Raw genomic sequence first — 21,083 nt, 5'->3', positions numbered from 1 at the left:
GGATATTGGGCAAGAGGTAGGAGGCGCAGGAGGCCTAGAGCCGAGCTTTAGGGAACCACCGGAGGTTAGACTATACAGGCGAGGTCAGGTTGCTGGCTGCTTCCTCTGAGACACATGGCAGGGAGTGGGGCACTATGGCCTGTGTGCAGTATAAGGGAGACTACATATGTCCACATGTGTAGACCGTGTTGACTTGTGTATCTAGACGCCGAGGAGCGCTGCCGTCAGCTGCTTTGGTGCCTATGGTAGAAGTGACCCATGCCAGGCTGGCTACCTCCCCTCCTTCCCTACTGTATGGATGATGTACTCCTCTCCCCCCTACCAGGTACCCCAAGAGTCACCTCTGGCCCCCACTCACAGCCTCAGAGGCTCAGCTCCCCCAGGAAGCCTTCCCTTATTAGCTTCCTAGTCCCTGGACCTCCCTGTGGCTCATCTCCCACTGAACTCTGGGTAGAAAGATATAAATTAACTGACAAGATCCAGCCTGTCTCCTGCTAACAGGTTTCCTGGGGCTGCAGAATGAAAACTGCCAGCTGTCACCTCCACCTTCTTCCACCCCAGGATGGGACTCTTCGTATCTCTCTTGATTCATCCCTCACATCCTCTCCCCATGCACACTGGAACCACAGCAGAACACAGGGTCGGGTCCCCTAACTCTCGGGTCTCCTGCTTCCAAGCCTTTGCATGCCGACGGCCCTCGGATTTCTTTACCAGTGAACTTCTCAGCTCAGCTATCTTCCTCCAGGCAGTCTTCCAGGACTTCACCAGGACCCTTCCCCTCTCCTCTCAAACAGGCCTTCAGTATCTCGCCCTAAGCACAGCACAGCTTTGACATCTCAGTTCCCTCCTGTGCTTTGGTTTTCCTCACACCTCATAGGGATGGCAGGAGTTCCTAGCACGTGGGATCTTCATATGTGCTGGCCTAAGCAAGGCACACAGGCTCCATAGCTGGGTGCCTAGCAGGCAGGGAAGTGGCACCCAGTCACTGTCCCCTTGCATGGGGCAGGCTGAGAAAGAGGCAGCTCTTCAGGAGGGAAGAGGACCCTCATATAAAAATAAAGGGACTGCAGAAGGTGTTCACACATGCCCAACAGCCACACACCTGGAAAACCACAGAGTCCGGGTCCCATCCCTGCGGGTTCCGTCCCACAGCAGACATTTCTGCCCCGACAAGGGCAGCCACCACCTCCCACCTTCCCTCCTCACACCTGTTTGGTCCTGTCTGTCTCAGGCATGGCCTCCCGATCTTCTCAGAGCACTGTGTGCAAGGCAGACCAGACAGCTGGCCCCGGAGTCCAGAGCCACCAACAGACACCTGCACCTTGGTGCTCCAGCACCCTTGTGAGAGACAACCAGGCTGGTTAAGTCCCAGGCTGAAGAGGCCAGGGGTGCCGGAACAATTTGCTGATCTAATCACATAAAACTTAGGACAAAGCTAATCTGTCTAGTTTAATGATATTTATAACATGCCTGACCTGCTTGGTAATTAGGTTCAACCAGGAAACGGCTTGTGGAAGTGCTGGTAATTAGTATTTGTGTTACTGTGGTGGGCAGGCTGTGGCTGGAGAGAGGAAGAAACAGAAGGGACAGGAAGCTCAGGCACACCCCAGATCTGTGAACCCCGGGACAACCAACTTATGTGGATGATGCTGTCCAGCTCTCACTGAGGTCCGAGGTGGGCATGATGAGTCCTTCTCAAGGTTGAGAAAACAGCTCAGCAAGGTCCATTCCCTAGTCTATGGTCACACAGCCAGTGAGTGACAGCTAGGGTTCACATAGGTTTCTTATGGGGGACAGGAGGGTGACCTGACAGATGTGACATCAACTTGCCCTGAACAAACACAGAGAAATGCTAGAGTGGCTGAGGGTGTAACTCAGATGATATGGGGCCCTGACACAAACGAACCCAGACCCACATCCACGGGGTGTGGCAGTGCACACCTGTGATTCCAGCATCCGGGACGAAGAGGAGGAGGAGGAGGAGGAGGCAGGAGGATCAGAAGTTCAAGGCCATCCTCAGCTCCACAGTATGCTGGAGGCCAGAGGATACATGAGACTCTGTCGGGAAAAAAAAAAAAAAAAAAAAAGAAAAGAAAAAGAAAGGAAACAACAACAACAACAAAAATTTGGGGCTGGAGAGATGGTTCAGTGACTAAGAGCACTGGCTGCTCTTGTAGAGGACCAGATTTGATTCCCAGCATCCACATGTTAGCTCATAGCCATCTGTACCTCCAGCTCTAGGGGATCGAAGCTCTCTGTCATCTACAGGCACTAGGTATACATGTGGCACACAGGTACATAGACAAAACACTCATATGCTTAAAACGAAGTAATTTGAAACAAAATTCAGCCCAGCACCCAAAACACAACATAACATAAATGGAGCTGGAACGGTGGTACAGGAAGGTGAGGACTTCAGTGTCACCCTCAGCTGCACAGAACGGGAAGTCAGCCTGGGCTAGCTACACAACCCCCTGCCTGAGGTCAGCCTGGGCTAGCTACACAACACCCTGCCTGAAACAAAGATGGCCAATGAGGCCGAAGGTTTCTTTTACGGGGAATTCTGTGTGTAGATTACGCCTCACAGGGCTAGACTGGGGACCTGTCAGTCCCCTGTCCTTAGACAGCCAATGGAGCTTTACAACCACCTCACAGGGGTCCTGTGAGCATGTACTCTAAGTGGGGCCTTCCTCACCTCTTTCCAGGACAGGCAGCACTCTTTCCAGTTCACAGACTGAGAAACTAAGGCTTCAGAAACTTCAGAATGAGGAGAAGCATGAGGTCTTCCCTAGGACACAGCATTGGTTCTAGGGGAAGAAGCCGCCTGAGAGGCAGAGCTCCTGTGCCCAGCCTCCAGCCTCCACCCCCTGCTGGCACGGAGTACCCTCTACATCTCCTCTTCTCTCTCTGCCACCACCTCTAGCTGTGTGACTGTGTACCTCTTAAAACTCTGGGGAGAGAAGCCAGGTATGGTGCCGTACACATTTAATCCCAACACTCAGGAGGTAGAGGCAGGCAAATTTCTGAGTTTGGGTCCAGCCTGGTCTACAATGCGAGTTCCAGGACAGCCAGGGCTACAAAGAGAAACCACCTTGAAAAACCAATCATCATCATCATCATCATCATCATCATCATCATCATCATCATCAAGTCTGGGTAGTGATAACATCAGACATCTCAAAAGTGGGTTTAAAAAAAAAAGAAAACAGCAATCACTTATTTAGCGCCTACCCTATACCCACTCAGGGACTTACAGGCAGGCTACAGCCACAGTTGAGAAGAGTCTGGACATGCCCGCAGGCCCTTCTACACCATCTTCTTCAAAAACTAGAGGCTACAGATGCTTTGCTCCCCAGAGTGGGTCCTGAGAACGCAACAAGGACCCTGGAGTGAGAGTCGGGATGGGAGGCCAGCTGATCACTCCCCGGCCTCACCCCTGGGAGGCAGAGGGCTGCCCTGCCAGTGATCCTTATCCCCACTTCTCCAGAAAGCAGGCTTGTCTGGACACAACCCCAGGAAGTGGGGGTGCCCAGGCCCTCGTACCCCCGAGGCAGCAGCATGTCTTGGCCTGGTCTGATTCCACCCTCGCCTTCCTGGGCTGGGCCCCACTTCATACCTCCCACAACCCCTCATCAGGCACCTGCCAGGCTCCCAGCCCCCTCGTCACACCTCGCTGCCATGCCAGCACCACTAACGTTGGTCCCATCACCCAGCTGCTAAGACGGCACCCAGACATGAAATTGGTCTACGCCAGGGCAGTCTCAGCGGGCAAGGCTCGGTCTTCTCGGGCCTGTTCAGGGAAGCAGCGGCTCACAGGCTGGCAAAGCTACACCTCAGGTGGCATCGTCAGGCCGAGCAGCCTTGTCTTCCCTGAACCCTGGAGGACTATGGGTAATGGTTAGGCACCCAGTCCCCAGCAACAGCTATGTTCAAGTCGCTGCTCATCTTGGGGCTTGGTCTATAGCCTGAGGCCAATGTACTCAACCCCTGCCTGCCTGCGGCTCAGCGTACCCAATGAGATGGATGTATTAAAAATCATTATGGGGTTAAACGACTTCACAGGACCAGGACCTGAGACAAAGGGAGAGTTGGACCCAGCATCAGCTGTTCCCGTCACCGCTGCCTGCAGGGCTCCTGCTCCCACCGCCAGCTGGTCAAATCTGCTCCGCAGATGTGTCAACGCTTTCAGAAAACCAGCGTGGTATGGATTTGACATGAAAATCAATATTTTTAATTTTCCTTTGTAAAAACAAACAACACAAAAACACACAAATGCTGTTAGGTCCGCATTCTCACACAGCTAGAGGGTGAACAGATGCCCCCAGTGGACAGACCACAGGTCCCCAAGGCCTCACAGCCCAGACTCGCTCCTCCTGGCCTCCTCCTCTCTGAGGCCCAGGCCTGGCGGTTCCTTTTCACCATGCTGGCGCCACGACACACACCAAAGAGAAAAGAGGCCTCCCACTAGGAAGCTCCTCAGTCAAATGTGGGAAAATGATTCCTGTGACGCTTTAGCCAGACCGACTAAGCGATGGTGGCCGATGTCCGGAGAGCGGTGACCTCAGGAGGCAGACTTCCTAGAATGGAGCGAGGCTGGGAAACAGGGACATTTTGGAAGTGTCCCATCTTGATTTCACTGTGGTTGCTTACATATGTGTGTGTTTATCAAAAGAAATCTAGCTGTCACCTGTGTTTTATTCTCTGCCAGTGACACCTCCAGAGAAAAGAAATGGAAGCGGACGTGTGGTGGGGAGGGACTCAAGGTCTTTGGGTGTGAAGGCTGGGCCTGCCAAATGTGACAAACACATGTGGCGATGTCTCCTGGGAACCAGTCTGCTCTCCTTGAACAATGCCGGCCACATCAGAGGTGGAAATCTAAAGTTTAAAGCTATGAGGAGCTGATCTTTGAAGAACTGTGCAGACCCATGGTGTCCAAAACAGAAGCTATCAGCAGCATGTGGCAGCCTATGTACTAAATTGAGGCTAGGGATGTGACCCAGTCGGCAAACTGCTCTGTCTAGCATTCAGGTGCCCTGAATTCCAACCCCAGCACCACATAAACCGGTGTGTGTGTGTGTGTGTGTGTGTGTGTGTGTGTGTGTGTGTGTGTGTGTGTGTGTAAGCGCCACGCACGCCTATGGAGGTCAGAAGAGGGCATCAGATCCCCTGGAACTGGAGTTACAAGCAGTTGTGAGCTGCTCTATTAGACCTTGCGGTCAAGCCACTTCTGGCCCTCACTGCCATAGGGCATCCAGCAGTCTTGTCCCCCAAGCCTCAGTGACCTCCATTTAGGGGTAACATTGTACCTCCCCCTCCTTCTTAAGCCTGGGCCCATCCACTCATGTTTCTAGGGCACACAGGGCACCAGGGGCCAGGAAGGGCTTGTGGGAGAAGTGCTGTGTCAGCGACCCCCCCTGAAATTCTAGAGCAGCGGGGCACAGGAGCAGAGTAAGGGCCAGTGGAGACATTTCTATTTGTGAGGGTTTGGAAAATGTGTGGGCAGTGAAGATAAAACAGGCTGGGTTCACTGCTGCGGGCCTGGGAGGAAGCTGCTGAGCACAGGGAAAACTCTCGCTGGCCCTCACGGCCCGTGGTTGGACTAGGATCTGGGAACAGCACTGCACACTGTGCAGAAACTGTGCAGAAGTGTTTGCTGTGGTCACATTGCTACAAAAGGGAGCCACACCCACCTCTAGAGAGGTTCCTCAGCCTGGAGGGGTACGGATCCCATCGGGACAGGTGGAAGTGGGCTCGCCATAGGGACTGCTGGGAATAGAGTTGGCAGGGCTCAGAGCTTACAATCAGATCTGTTTTCCCAACCTCCATCCAAACCTCTTCAAAAGCTCTTCGAAGCCCAAGATGCTGGTATTCATCTGCTCATCCATCCATCCATCCATCCATCCATCCAGTACCTGCATTCCAGGAAATGAACCTCCTAGAAGGAGTATGTCATTAAACAAGACAGAATCCTCACTCTGAGCAATGTGAATTGTGGTGTGGGAGAGAAATAATGTGGCTGAAGTAATCACATCAAACACATCGAGTGCTTCCTCTCTGCCAGTCAAATACTACATGCTAAGCGCTTTAAATGTATCTCTGTATATATTAAATGTAGCCTCTCAAAAGTAGCAATATGTAATTGTTACTGGTTCTCTTTGGTAGGTGAGGAAACAAGCAGAGAGAGGTTACATCCTGTAGTCAACCACGGTCATCCAGCCCTGGATGTGGGGAGGGTGTCTAAACCCAGCAACATGACTCTTGTTTCAGTTCCTAAACTGACCATGTACCGGCGACCTCATGCAAGAAAGGACAGCAGGGAGGGGTCATGCAGGTGTTGAGAGAAGGTTTCTGCAAGCTGGTGACCCATCACCTGAGACCAGAAAGACCAGGGTGAGTCAGGAGAAGCCTATTTCAAGCCCTCTCTCTCTGCAAAAGCTCCTGAGGCAAGAGGGAGAATGGAGTTTAAGGAGGCGTGGGACAGTGTGGTGTGTGTATGTGTGTGGGTCCTGCCTTCCAGCCCTGGAGCATTCTACAGACTAGGTAACCTAGGCTGTGAGAGAAAGCCCAACCCTGGGGCTGCTGAGCCAGAGATGCAGCCAGGAACAGACCTCTGCCATCCATCCCATGCTTCTTCCAAAGCCCCACGTGTCAGCTGCCCGTGGTTAAGGGCTCAAAGCTGAGCCAACTTTAGGTGCAGGAAGACAGGCCAACAGAGTGGTCTTTGTCCCTCCCACCCAGACTCTCTACCCTTCATGCTGAGTGCAGTGTGGGCTCCCTCAATGTTGTCCCAGGCAGGGCTGGCCACCGGCTTCAACATTCCCACAGGGGATCAGCACTCTCTGAGGATCGGCTATCGGGCCACATGAAAACTGTGATATGGTAAGAAGGTTGATGTTAAAGCCAGACCACATCCGGCTCAGCCACTCAGGAGCCAGGTCACACTGATCGGGTCTTGCCACTTCTCAGAATCTCAGTTTCTCCCTCTATGCCGGAGTGCAGCAGCTTCTTCCTCACAGAGATTCTGAGGGAGAAAGGACCCCTTGGGTAAGGTGCCAAGCACAGTGGCTGGGTTTGAGGGGCTCAGAAAAGCAAGGTTTAAGCGCCCTTGCAAGGACTCCAGCTGGCACAAGCACACTGGGGAGACCTTACTATGCACCCGAGAGTCTCCGTACCTCAGCGAAATAACCAACGGCAGGAAGTGGGGAACTCAGACTCGAGAAGCCAAGAGAGCGACCCACTGTGCCCACGCAGACAGCTGCTCTGAGTACCGGGCTCTACACAGGAAATGGGAGGAGAGAGGCAAGCCTCTAGCATGGAGGTGCCTAGCAGAGGAGAGGCCCAGTCTGCTCACGGCAGGATCCTGCCTCCAGCATCCCTTTACATGCTCACTCTTCTCTTTCCTTTCTTCCTTTCTTTCTTCTAAGATTTATTTATGTTATGTGTATGGGTATGTTGCTAGCATGTACAGATATGTGCAACCACATACATGCCTGGTGCAAAGGATCCTTGGAACTAGAGTTACAGACAGTTGTGAGCTGCCATGTGGGTACTGAGAATTGAACCCGGGTCCTCTGGAAGAGCAGCCAGTGCTCTTAACTGCTGAGCCATCTCTCTCTCAGCTATCTCTCCAGCCCCATTCACTGTTTTGTTTTGTTTTTTAAGATTTATTTATTTATTGTGTATACAGTGTTCTGTCTGCATATATCCCTGCAGGCCAGAAGAGGGCACCAGATCTCATTACAGATGGTTGTGAGCCACCATGTGGTTGCTGGGAACTGAACTCAGGACCTTTGGAAGAACAAGCAGTGCTCTTAACCTCTGAGCCATCTTTCCCTGTTTTTTTTTCTTAAGACCACAGTAGGTTCCACTTGTGTCTCCAGAAAGTCTAGAACAAGTCATTCTGTAGAAACCTGGCTGGCCTGCTCTTGGCAAGGGGCCATGAACAAGTCCTCTACTCACGTGGGAATGGTACACCGTCCCGTTAGGGACACTGTCTCCTTCCCTGGATCCAGATCTTGACTTAAGCTCTCCCGTCCCCTCCCTGTGGCTCTGCTGTTAGCCAAGCCCTAACTTCCAGGGCTGGACCTATACTGAGTCTCTTCTGTTCCAAAGCAACAGTTGAAGTTCCCAAGACTGGCTGGCCTGCTGTCCCAGCTCCAGCCAGTGGCGGACAGTGGAAACCTCGGTCCCCAGCCCCAACCTCACAACCACTTATTGTAGGGACTCCTGGGCTGCGGGGTCCTCCCCACAAATGCAAAAGCCCCGTCACTGTCACCAGGGAAAATTCCTTCTCTGGAATTGGGGCTAACAAGAGGAAGGGTGCTTGGGACAGGGCTGGGAAACCTGAGGGGGTCCTGGCATGTCTTCCAGAAACATTTCAGTTGGACAGGCCAATGGGGCAAGGTCCACAAGGTTGTACAGGGCACAGCAAACAGGCTGTGTGACCTCAGGAAAGTTTCTTGGTCTGGCTGAGGCGCCACCTTCCCCTTGTAAACAGGGCTTTAGCCTTTGAATGAGAAGAGGAGAGCAGGAGGGAGGAGCCGGGGCGTGGAGGGCAAGCAGAAGCCTGGCTGGTGCAGAAGGTCCCCGGGGCTCCTCTGTTTTCCCGTTTGCACACACTGCAGCATTCAGCGCACACTCCCCCTCCTGCCTGCTCAGGGCTTCTCTGGCTGGAGCCACTGAAAACTGCCCAGCACTGGGCTACCAGCCAGGGCTTCTTAAAGTCACCAGCCTCCCGCCGAGGGCTCAGCAGGGCCTAGCCAAAGCCCATCACTCACCACTGGAGATTATCACATCACAGCTTGCAGAATGGCAGGGTGCCTGGCGGGAGCCTGGCACCAGCTCCCTGTCCTCCTGGGCTGGGAAATGGCTAGAACAGCACCCCATCATCCTGTCCCCCCAGAGAATCCATAGGACCCTCTGTCTTCCTTCCCCATCGCCCAGGCCACGCCGGGGGTTCCAGAGTTCCAGGGCCATATTCCAGCCAGGGACACTGCAAGCCTTGTCCCCACTGGGCCAAGAGACATGGACAGAGCTCTGGGCTGGGTTGGGTCTACTCACACCCCACTCTTGGTTAAGAACAAAGACTCAGGAGCCAGACTGTATGGAGTTCAAGTTTAGCTGTGTGACCCTAAGTGAACAACTTAAGCCCTTTGTGCCTGGTCTCATACCTATAAAATGACAAAAATAACAGTATCCACCTCCCTGCTTGTTGGAAGGCTAATCAGTTCTTTATAAAGTGTTTGGAAGGCAGCCTGGTGCTGCCTGAATGGCTGGGTGAGTGAATGAGTGTGTCACGTGCTCAAGCTCTGCTGCCCAGACATCTTCTTCTTCTTCGGACCGCTATCATAACTCTTCCTCCAGCTGTCTCTGCCATGATACACATCCCAAGAGCCCTTCCCACACAGGATCTCTGAGAGGCTTCCTTAATTGAGATCCTCAGGTCTGTCAATGACATAATCTCAACTCCAGCTGGATTTTTGCCAGGCAGTAAGTATACTTCTGGCTGGCATTTCCTGAATGGGATGGAGGATCAGGCATTAGGTAGGACTTGATCCAGGCCTTCAGCCATGCTTTTGGGAATGTCTCCCCCCATGCTGACACAGCGCCCCCCCTCTGCATGCTACCCACACTCACTCCCACCTCCAGACACCAGACATCCTTCTCAGTAGGGGAACCGGTCATGCTCATGGGTGCAAACCTAAAAACCTTCTCCCTGCCTAGGCTGGATGATGAAGCCTCAGGGGAGGACTCCAGGCCTTGTTCATGTGCCCTCCCCTATGACACAGTAGGGTGGGGTCCAATACTGTGATCAGCAGCCTAACAGGGTGAGGGGATAGTTCCCAAAGCTGCTGTTGGCGGAGATGATGGGGGCTGGGGATGGCACAGTTTGACAGACTCAGCCTCGGCCTATGCCAGCTAGGCTACCATCAGGCCCTACAGGCTCTCCTTCTTGTCTATACAGACATCCATCAGACCCCAGGGTGCTGCTAGGGACGGCTCTGGGACCCACCCGCTACCAGAGCATGGAGTCTTCAATGCCCAGGCTCTGGTCACCTCAGCCCCCGCCCCATACCCAGCTCAGCAGAAAATCTTAGTGTGGGCTCTTCCAAGCCCTGCAGAATCAATCCCACATCCCTCAGGAAACAGGAAATGGGACACTGTGCCCCGTGGAGAGGACAAGATCTATGCTCCAAACAGGCATCTTCCAATAAGACAATGCAACCTGGGCAGCCAGGACTAAGGGAGGCCATTTGGAGATTCAGGCTCCAGCACTCTCTGGGCCACTGCTGGGTTATCACACCAGCAGCTTCCTCCCATCCCACATGCAGGACGTCCACAGCTCCCACTGATAAACACAGCTGTCCTGTGCCGCACACCAGCCATGCTCTGGACTTCGGGGGAAAGGAGACAGCCCACCTGACTTCATGCCTTCTACAGACATGTATCATACAAGTATGAGATAAGCACATGGCATGTAGGACACAAAAAACAGGACAGTGTAGCAGACTGTGGGCTGCTGACAGCCTCCATTCAAATCCTGACTCTGTCACCTGCCACCCATATGTGACCTTCCCAGGCCAGTGTTCCTTTATTTTTTTAGATGTTTATTTATGCATATACTATTTTAAATTTTACACTTAGTGGGGAGGAGGGAGAGGGGGAGAGAGAGATCAGAGGACAACTTGCAGGAATTGGGAGTCACTTTGGGGAGGGCCGGGAGAGGGGAGAGAGAGCGAGAGATCAGAGGAGAACTTGCAGGCCTTGGTTGGGAGTCACTTTTCTCCTCCTCCTGTGGAGGTCACTGGCTCTGGCAACATGCTTTTACTCAATAAGCCATCTTGTGGGACTTTTGCTGTTTTTGTTTGTTTGCTTGGAGATGGGGGTCTCACTGTCACCCAGGCTGGCCTCAAACCCATGTCGATCCCCTTACCTTAGTCTCCCAAGTGCTGGTATTACAAGTATAAGCCACCAGCTTGGTCTCTTTTTCTTTTTTTGAGACTAGGTAGCCCAGGATAGTTTTAAACTTCTGATCCTCCTTCCTCTATCTCCCACGTGCCTCCCAAGTGCTATGATTACTGGTGTGTGTATCACCAGGACCACTGTATGTGGTGCTGGAGAGGGAGCTCAGGGCTTTGCCCATGCAAGGCAAGCGTTCTACCAAATGAGCTACATCCTCAGCTTGTAAGCTTCTTTATTAGCCAGGGATAAGAATCCCAGGGCCGCAGTTTCCAACGAGAATCGAATGGTATAAATAGGCTATGTGTGTGGGACGCTGATGCTGTCCATTTGATCCCCTTACACCCCAGAATACATGCTGTCAGTGTCCCCCAACTTTGCAGATGTGACACCTGTAAGAGGAGAGATCTGCTCTGGCTGCAGAGCCAGAAAGAGAGTCTGCGTGGCTCCAAGTGCCTGTCTCACCCTGCCTCTTTATCTTCACCATCCCATCCATGATGCAGAGCTGCTCGGTCAGCATGAAGGGCTGGTCCTCACCTCACACAATGCCCAGGTCTCTTGGGACACCAAGGCTCCACACTGTCAGCTCCAGCCAATCAGAGTGGATCCTCAGTCAAACATGCTCCTGAGCTGCAGTTACCTTGGTGACCAGGAATGTCTCTGCTTCAGGAAGCCCACCCAGGCTCAGCTTCCCACCAGGTCTCCAGCCCTCCACCCACCACCACCACCACCACCACCACCACCACCACCACCACCACCACCACCACCACCCACCACCACCACCACCACCACCACCACCACCACCACCCACCACCCACCACCACCACCACCACACATGATCATCTTGGGGTGGGAAGAGCCCAGAAGGAGAGGCCTTGGAAGGGCTGGCTCCTACTGACAGCGGGAGAGGGAGGGCTGTACTGGTTCAGAGGCTACAGTCTGGGCTCAGAGCCCCAGGTACAGGGGAGACTTGAGGGGCTTGAGGGAGATCTAGGTTCAGGGGAAAGAGGCTGGGAGTGAGCACCAGGCTCCGATTCCTTGAGAACCAACTGCTCCCCAAGTCTTGGAAGCGGGAGAGCCAAGACGGGAGACTATGAACTGTGCTGTGGGTCCCTGTCATTGGCTGCTGTGTGGCTCTGGACAAGTAGTCTCACTGCTCTGAATGCATGCAAAGTGAGCACATGCAAGCCGACCACGCTGGCCCTGGCAGGAGTGAAGGTGAGGACGCAGGAAAGGGCACACAGGAATCAAGTGCTACCTCCCAAGAGAGGTGCTCCCGGGACACCTGCTGTGACGCTGGGTGCTACTGTGACCACACAGGAATGTCCTGGCCACAGAGACACGGAACAGAAAGCTGGAATGTACTCCGGGTTCAACCTGAGGACTCTGTGGCCACTGTTGCTGCCTGTGGTAAATAGCAATGGCATCAACAGGACAAAAGCCACTTCCCGGGGATGACTCAGCTCTGAGCCATGCAGGTTCTAAGGTAGCCACGCCAGCAACGCCATGTAAGAGATGTGAAATAGAGGCACAGAGAGGGTAAACACAGCCCAAGGTCACAGAGCTGGGGAGAAGAGGAGGTCACAGGTCTCTGCTGCTCTCAAGTACTATGGGACAGTGCCAAATAGAGTGTTCTGGGAAGAGTGTCTCTGCCTGGGATACTCACACAGACGACATTCCCAAACCCCCTCTTGGGTCCCCGAAATGCTGGCTCTGTAGCCACCCGGCCTGGGGTTCCCCTCCCCTCTAGGGCTTGGCTCTGCTCAGCCCAGCTCCAGAGCCAATTTGCAATTGCATAATGGACAATTAGAAGCAAGCTTTCTTCTCTTCCAAGGGAGCAATCAGCCTGATGGCAAAGACAGAGCAGAGAGGACCCAGGAAGCCTGTCCTCTGATCCCTGCCAAGATGGACAGCCTTAGTCCTGACCCAGCCTAACTGGAAAAATCTGAGCTCAAGCGTCCCACTGGCCCCCATCTACCCCCGCCCCCAACCCCATTCTCATCGGCCTCCTATCTCCCCTCTAGGAAGACATCCTGGCCCATGGCTTTCCTGTGACGCTGTGGCTCCGATATCATCAGGCCTCTATCTGGTTGGTGACACCTGGCCGGTCTCACATGCTCTGTAATTATGACTTCCTAGGCACTGTACCAAGAGTTAAGATTATACTTGCTAGTTCTACATCTACCAGGCACTCAGTCCATAGTCTCACTTCACAGTAGGAAATGGAAACACATAACGAGCTCACACTGCAATGACTCTCCTCATCGGGTGTCAGCTAGTGCTGGCCCCGTTCCAACCTCCCCCACGGGTCACTCCTAGACACAAGAGTCTCCTCAACCCCCAATCCCCAATCCCCGGTGGTCTCCTAGGCCAAAGGTGACCAGCCAGCCAGCTGGCTCCACTCAATCTAACAGCTGCCAGGATACTTCAGAAAGCCCTGCATACTGACATTTAGGCCACCAGGCATCTAAAGCCTGCCCTATCCCCTCCCCCCCTTGTTCCCACATCTCCACACAACGGCTTCAGGAGAGAAACAGCTGACCTGAGTGCTACAGTAGAACTAGGGAACATGATTAACTGTTCTCTGAGGTAGGAAAGACCCTCCTCTCAAAAGATTAGGCAAGTCCCTAAAAATGCTCCCCAGCATCTGGTACAACTCAATGACCAGATGCCTGCATGAACCAGACACCATTCAGGACACGGCTCATCACCGGCAGATCCGGAGGCTTCCCCGGTCCCCCTCCCTAACATATACCCAGTGACATACATCCCCTTGGAAGCTACTGTGGTCACCAGGAATGATAGGGAAGCATCAGAACACTGGAGAGAGCAGGAAACGGGGAGGCACCCAGAGCCTGGATGGACCCCAGGACACCAAGTGAACACAAAGCAGACCCAGTGGTGAGGGACAGGCCAGCCGCAGAAGTAAACAGCCCATGCTCTGTGACTCATGTGATTCATGTTTAATGCATCAACCATGCTGTGTGTTGTTGGAGCACAGACACTGTGGTGATATATTGTGTACCTAATAAACTTTGCCTGAAGACCAGAGAACAGAACAAGTCACTAGATGAAACACAGAGGCCAGGCAGTGGTGGCACACACCTTTAATCCTAGCACTAAGGAGGCAGAGATCCATCTGGGTCTCTGTGAGTTCAAAGCCACCCTGGACTACAAGAGATTGACTCGGTCTAGGAGAGAAACAGAGCCAGACAGTGGTGGCACACACCTTTAATCCCAGCACTTGAGATCTCACGCCTTTGCTTGGGAAGCACACACATCATTAATCCCAGGAAGTGATGGCTGGGCAGAGGAAGGTATATAAGGCCTGAGGGACAGGAACTAGAGGGCTTTTTAGGCTGAGGAGTCCTAGAGGTAAGAGGTGGCTTGTTCCTGTGTCTCTCTGATCTTTCAGCATTTACCCCAATATCAGGCTCAGGGTTTTTTTATTAAAAGACCCTTCGTGTTACAGTCACTCAGGACAGGAGATTCCCCAGGAGAGGGGGTGTCAAGCCATGGGTCCCCAGTACTCAAATTGTTCAATTTCAGAGGCTGGATTGGCTTTGTCTGCCGTCCCATGTTTTCACTGAGGTCTGGGTTTTCCTTTTTTAATTTTTTTTAATGGTGTTTTGCTGGCTTGTGTGTCTGTAGGAGGGTGTCGGATCCTCTGGAATTGGAGTTGCAGACATAAGTGAGTCACCATGTGGGTGCTGGGAATTGAACTGAGTCTCTTAACTAGTGGTCTTAACTACTGAGCCATCTCTCCAGCACTTGAGGTCTGTGCTTTTGATGGATCTGAAGCACCTTGCTTCACATCAAAAAAGGCCTGGGCTTTGGAGGGAGATGGACATGGAAGCCTCCTGAAATGCACAGAGGGTAAGGGCTGGTCCCACAGGCCTCAGACAAAGGGCCCACTTGTCACCAGGCCAGTTCTAGACTATAATGATGCTCAGTTGGTGGCATGCCAGGCCTCAGGGTATTGGGCAGTCTTGGCCTCTCCATCATGGGTCTGCACTGGCTGGACTTCTCCAGCCTCCCTATGGCAGATCAAACTTCTGTTTCTTTCCTGGGAAGAAGGGTCCATGTCACACAGACCCTTCCCCTCAACAGACGTGCTCCCTACTCTGGCCCTCCTGAGCCCGTGTAGCTAGCCTGGACCCAAATCAACCCTCCTGGTGACATTTACAAGTCCCTGGCTATAGCAGGGCTATTCAAGTGTACAGTGCAAGTGTCCATCTCCTGGCTCAGAGACAGACTTGGATGGGACCCGAACATTCTCCAACCAAACTGGAGTCAGTGTCACCTCCTCAGCTTGAGGGGTTTCCTTGAAGGCACCAGAGGACAGGTCCAGGTGCCGTCTACGCATACCGTTGGTTCAAATGTGACCCCCAGCTCTGCCATAGCCCTGGTGGTCTCTCTGTTGGACTGAAAGGTGACCGTAGCTAGGGGAAATGCAGGGAGTAGTTTAAACCTCGGGTCTGGGAAGTGGGGAGCAGAAGGCCCTTGTGGAGATGCTCAGTGCCTGAACCACCAAAGGAGCTATGCTGTGGCACACGTGACAGGCTTTATCCAAGCTCCTAAGCGCTCTAGAGTATTACTAGGGCTCGGCTCTCCATGGCAGCGGAGTAGCATGGTTTGTGACACAGGGTTTTGGGTCATGACATCGGGAGATCTATGGGCTTCAACTCTGTCCCTTCCTGACCACGCCATCAACACAGGGGAACCTGGCCTTAGGTTCCTTCTTGGGGACCTGAACTTCACCTGAACTATTCTTTGTGAGTCTCTGGGGGCAGACTTTTCCCCTCCAAGCTTCAGTTCCTCCCTCCATTCGAGGGATAGGATGGTATCTGAAGGCCACCCACTGCTTTTTTTTCTTCTTCTTTTGAGACAGGGTCGCACACTATAGCCCAACACAACCTCAAACTCATTCCCATCTCCCCTCAGATCCAATGGTTAGGATTATGGCTGAAACCCTATTTTTGAGGACATCAAATTAGTGGGCCTAGGCTGCCAGAGTTGGCGAGATCTTTTTCCCGGTGGGGACAAAGAGGCCATACAGGGAGGCCACTGCATCTGACAGGCATCCTGGCTGGGCCTGTCCCTCACCATGGGATGGAGAAGGCTTGGGGTGAAGTTCTGTGGTAGAACACTTACTCGTCTGGTACATACAAGGCCCTGGGCTTCCGACCAGTACTTAAACAAATGATCAAAACACATTTCACTTTTTTGGGGGTGGGAAGGGCAAACAGTAGACCCAGGAAAGAGTCTATAGCAAGAATGAGAGTAGGTAAGTGGAGGTATCTCTGAGGTGGAGGCTGATGGTGAACAAGGGTTGGAACTAAGTTTGCCTGGGAAACACCACCACTGAAGCGGGTTCAGGTATATTGTCCAAGCCCCACTTCCACACACCCATCCTCTGCTGTGGTTTAAATGTGTCCCCCAAAGTTTGTGTGTTAGAGACTTACACTCCAGACACACTTTAGTGTAAGAGGATATGTGTGGTCTTTGGGAGGTCACTGAGACTGGATGTGGCCGGGAGGTGGGGAGTTCATGGTGGCTTTATAAGAAGAGGAAGAGGGGGTGGGCGTGGTGGCGCACACCTTGAATCCCAGGGAGGCAGAGGCAGGTGGATCTCTGTGAGTTCGAGGCCAGCCTGGTTTACATAGCAAATTTTAAGGCCAGCCTGGCCTACACAGAGAGACCCAAAATGCCATGTTCTCACCCTGTTGGATACAGTGCCTTGGATCATATAGGAAATGGCAGGAAGGTCCTCACAGATACAAGCACAGTGTTCTTGAGCTTTCCAGCCTCCAGGACAAATAAACCTCGACTCTTTAAAAATGACCAAGTTTTAGTTATTTTGTTATAGCAACAAAAAATAGACCAAGACACCCTTCTGGAAAACCAAACTTTGTGGTTTTCAACGGAATTAGGCTTGTACAACTCTTATGATTCAGTTTCTACGTTAGCTAAGTAACAATAATAAACCAGACCACACAGTGTACTGAGACACAGTCTGCAAACGGCCTGGCACAAACAGAGTGTACAACAAATGTCAGCTCCGTGGCACCTCCTCATCCATCCACCAGGACACCCCGGCACAAGCGAGGTGCAGGAGGGCGCTAGCAGCTGATCCCTGGTTTGTCTCTGTCCGCCACTGAGCTGACAAGTGTCCGGATGTTTACACTAGATGGTCAGGGCCCCCTGCCTGTCCAGGACAGGCTATATAAACACATGCAGTCCCACGGTGCCTGCCGAGGGCTTCCCACACACACACTGCTCACCTCTGGGTTGGCCTCATTTCGTGTTACCCCTCGCCCAGGCAGACACTGCCTACGGATGTTTGCTGTGTCCCACTGGTACCTGCAAAACGTCCTGACCAGGTCTATGATCACCTCAGATAAGGAGAGAGGGAGAGAGCTGAGCTCTGCTACAGCAAGTGCTGGAAGGTTCTACTTCCACATGTGTACAGCGGGGTAACATTAGCGCCAGCCCCCGAATATGATGACCGAGAAATGACGTGATGTGGCCAAAGCACTCCAAACAGTTCCCAGCTCAAGGAAGGAGCCAGAAAGATAAGAGTGGACAAAATGTATTATTGTTTCCTGGGTAGAGCATGGCCAAGAAGTCAACGAGACACTGAGAACACATCCCAGTACAAATAAAAACCCTCCCAGCTAGCCTGTGCCAAGCGCTTTCCTCCCAATAACTCACCAGCCTCTCACAGCAACCTCAGGAGCTACACCACTGCCCCACATCTGGAGAAAGGAAGCATGTCTCAGAGGGACCAAGTCACTTAACTGAGGTCACACAGCCCCACTACACCATGGTCCCATAGAGACTTGTTTCTGGGCTTCTCTCTCCATGCCTCTCTTCATTCTGGGAAGCTAGATAGGGGCCCTGCTGCTTCTAAGCCAGTGGTTCTCAACATGTGGGTCACGACCTCTCTGTGGGTTAAACGACCCTTTCACAGAGGTCGCCCCAGAAGGTCAGACAACATAGATATTTACATTACGATTCACAACAGTAGCAAAATTACAGTTACGAAGTAGCAACGAAAATAATTTTATGGTTGGGGTCACCACAGCATGAGGAACTGTCTTAAAGGGTCACAGCATTAGGAAGGTTGAGGACCCCTGCAAAGACATCGGGGCAACGGGAACTTCCTGAGGCCCAGGGCTCAGCTGTCAGGCCACCCTTGCCCACTGCCTGAGGTCTGCCACTGAGAGGCCTCTTGGTGTGGAAAGAGGAAGAGGGACTTCCTCATCCAAGTACCTCACTGATCCAAACCCATGACCCTTACGGGCACCCAAGGCCGCAGGTGTTATTAACCCCTTTCACAGAGGAGGAAATGAGGGTCCAGGAGACAGTCACTTGCTTAGTGTCACAGCCACTGAGTGGACAGGACAGCGACTCACACAGCCTACCCGACAGGCTTAGGTGTCTCTGAGGAGAGAAAGGACAAGGAAGGACATAGACACCTGACACAAATGATAAGGCCTTGAGGGAAGGCCAGGTCGGGGGCGGGACACACACTATGGGCTCAAGAAGAATCTGTAAAGCACATACAAGGGGCCTCCCCCCTGGGAGAAGGGCCCCTCACACAGACCAGAATCTGCTGGGAGCCAGGCCTGACCCAGGAGATACTTCCCCTGGGCAACCACAGGTAGACAGCACCTTCCTGAGGAGTGGAGCCTGCATGCCGGGTCAGGCATGGGTCTGCTGTGCCAGCCATTAGCTGACTCCATTTTCTAACAGTCCCGTTGCAGAATTCCATTTGAGAGAAGAGACATCGAAACATGGATGGGCCAGCAGTGTTCTCTACGACCCTGCTGCTTGGAGGGTCCTAATGATGACACTCGTGTCCCTGGCCACCTTCCTCCTCTCTCTGCAGACCCCTGACGGTGGCTCTTGTGACTACCAAGCAGCTGGGTCAATATCTGAGGTCAGGGTTAGCGCCCTGTGTGAGTTACTTTTCACATGACCGTGACCAAACACTGGAAAAAAGCAACGAGAGGAGGAAGGTTCATCCTGGGTCACAGTTGGAGGGTGCAGTCTCTCCAGTGTGAGGGCACCATCTATCATGGTGGGGAAAGCATGGTCACAGGGATGTGGGTGACCAGATATCACATCCACAGGTAGAGAGCGGAGAGAGACGAATACTGGTGCCCACCTCTCTTTCTCCTTTTTATTCAGTTTGGGACACCAGTCCAGGGGATGGTGCCGCCCACATTCAGGGTGGGTCTTCCCATCTCAATTGACCCAGTCCAGAACTCACTCACAGACATACCTACCTCCTACGCAATTCTAGATCCTCTCACATTGCCCCCTTCTTACACAGGAGGAAACAGAAACCTGGAGAGAAGTCTCAGGGTAGCTTTCCATGATGTGTACAGGAGAGTTGTACATGGATATCCTCCCCCTACACACACACACAACTCAGGTCATGCTCCAGACTAACAGTGTGCATGGCCCTGTGACCCCCCCCAAATATCTATCTCCTGACAGAGACTTCTCTCTCTATGACATGGACCCCCAGCAAGGAGGATTTGATGGTCCTTTGCAAGCTGAAGAAAAAGTGTCCATCCTGGCTGCACAACTGCCATAGAAATACCAAAAGATGTCCCTGAGGTAAGTGACCAGTCAACCTCTCTCACCTAGCCAGTATACACAGCAGGCGAGGTCAACAAACCAGGGCTGTGCCAGGGCCCTTCCATGAGCCCATCCTAAATCCCCAGGATTTATGACAAAGATGTCAGGCTCCAGTTGGTCCAGGACCAATGAAATAGCAGAAAGTGGTGTCATTTGGGGGCCCCGTTGTCAGGAGTTGAACTAAAGATCTACCCAGGTGAGCAGGACAGAAAAGCACAGACATGAAGCCAGGTATCGTGGTGCACGCCAATAATCCCATAACTTGAAAAGTGGAGGTAGGAAAGATCTGGAATAGTTATCCTGGGCTCTATAACAAGTTTGAGGCCAGCCTGAGCTACAACATGAGACCCTGCTTCAAAAACAAACAGGCAGGCTGGAGAGATGGCTCAGAGGTTAAGAGCACTGACTGCTCCTCCAGAGGTCCTGAGTTCAATTCCCAGCAACCACATGGTGGCTCACAACCATCTGTAACGAGATCTGGTGCCCTCTTCTGGCCTGTAGTCATACATGCTGTATACATAATAAATAAATTAAAAAAAAAAAAAAAAAAAAAAAAAACAGGCAAAGAAACAGTTGGTAACCTCAGAGGACCCTCTCCAAGTCCAGAAGAAGGGAGTCTCTCCAGGCTCACTCCTCATCTGCAAAGAGGGAAGACTGATTTGTGCCTTACATGACAGCTAGCGGCTTAAACAATGTCACAGCCATGGGACATGGACACAGGTGCTTGGGGACAGGGCAACATAGTTTACCCAGAGCAAGCCACATGCTGCTTCCAGAGGAAGTCAAGCGAGCTGGTGTCGACTTGCTATTATATTGCGAGAACGAACAGCTCTCATCCTGCCCAAGGATGCAGCCCGGCCAAGGGGCTGCTCTCCTGTAACCCATTGGTCCAGGTGGGACTGGGAAGGGCAGGCCATAGGGATATTAGCGCATCACCGATCAGAGGAGAGAGTGGGTGGGGGCAGATTAGATGGGGCAGGGTCGTCAGAGAGCAATACCTTACCTCCTAGGGCAAAGGTCAGCGGTGGCCGGCAGGAACAAAAACCTAGGTTCCTGAGATGAGAGGATAAGGATGGGCTAGCCTGGACTAGGGGTTTGTTAATGAGCCTTAGCACCTGGGGGCCATAGGTGAGGTCAGAGAGGAGGAGAGGAAGAGAGAAATTTATCAGGCATCCACGTGTGCAGTCCCAGGGAATTACATCGCTTGCTTCATGTTCCCTACAGAGTGCCCCTGGGATCTGGCTGCATTTTCAGATGGGTACACAGAAGCCAAGACTTCAGTCCTGGGCGTCCAATGCCACACAACGAGAAAGGATCTCACTACTCTTCCTCTCTCCCCTTCCCTTCCCTTCTCCAATCCGCACCACTCTATTTTCTTTTTTAACTTTTTTTGGGCAGGGTTGTATGTACCCCAGGCTGGCCTTGGACTCTTGATCCTCCTGCTCCACCTCCCAAGTGCAAGCATCACAGAT

At 52.7% G+C, this 21,083-nt stretch overlaps 1 protein-coding gene across 2 annotated transcripts in view; it reads right to left on the bottom strand.

Moving 5' to 3' along the window:
- The window catches only part of Ece1 (endothelin converting enzyme 1), a 102,104-nt gene that overhangs the window by 59,438 nt on the left and 21,583 nt on the right, over positions 1-21,083 (bottom strand). Inside the window, exon 1 of one of the 2 annotated variants that reach the window (XM_076565452.1) lies at positions 17,244-17,427. The exons of the other annotated variant lie outside the window; for it this stretch is intronic. The gene's annotated coding sequence lies outside the window, so the exon portion shown is untranslated. Of the gene's footprint in view, positions 1-17,243; positions 17,428-21,083 lie in introns of those variants that run through there. 2 annotated transcript variants of the gene reach the window in all.

The sequence above is a fragment of the Peromyscus maniculatus genome, chromosome 2 (assembly GCF_049852395.1).
Source record: "Peromyscus maniculatus bairdii isolate BWxNUB_F1_BW_parent chromosome 2, HU_Pman_BW_mat_3.1, whole genome shotgun sequence".
Classification (NCBI taxonomy): Eukaryota; Metazoa; Chordata; class Mammalia; order Rodentia; family Cricetidae; genus Peromyscus; species Peromyscus maniculatus.
This window is presented reverse-complemented; position numbering and strand designations above follow the sequence as displayed.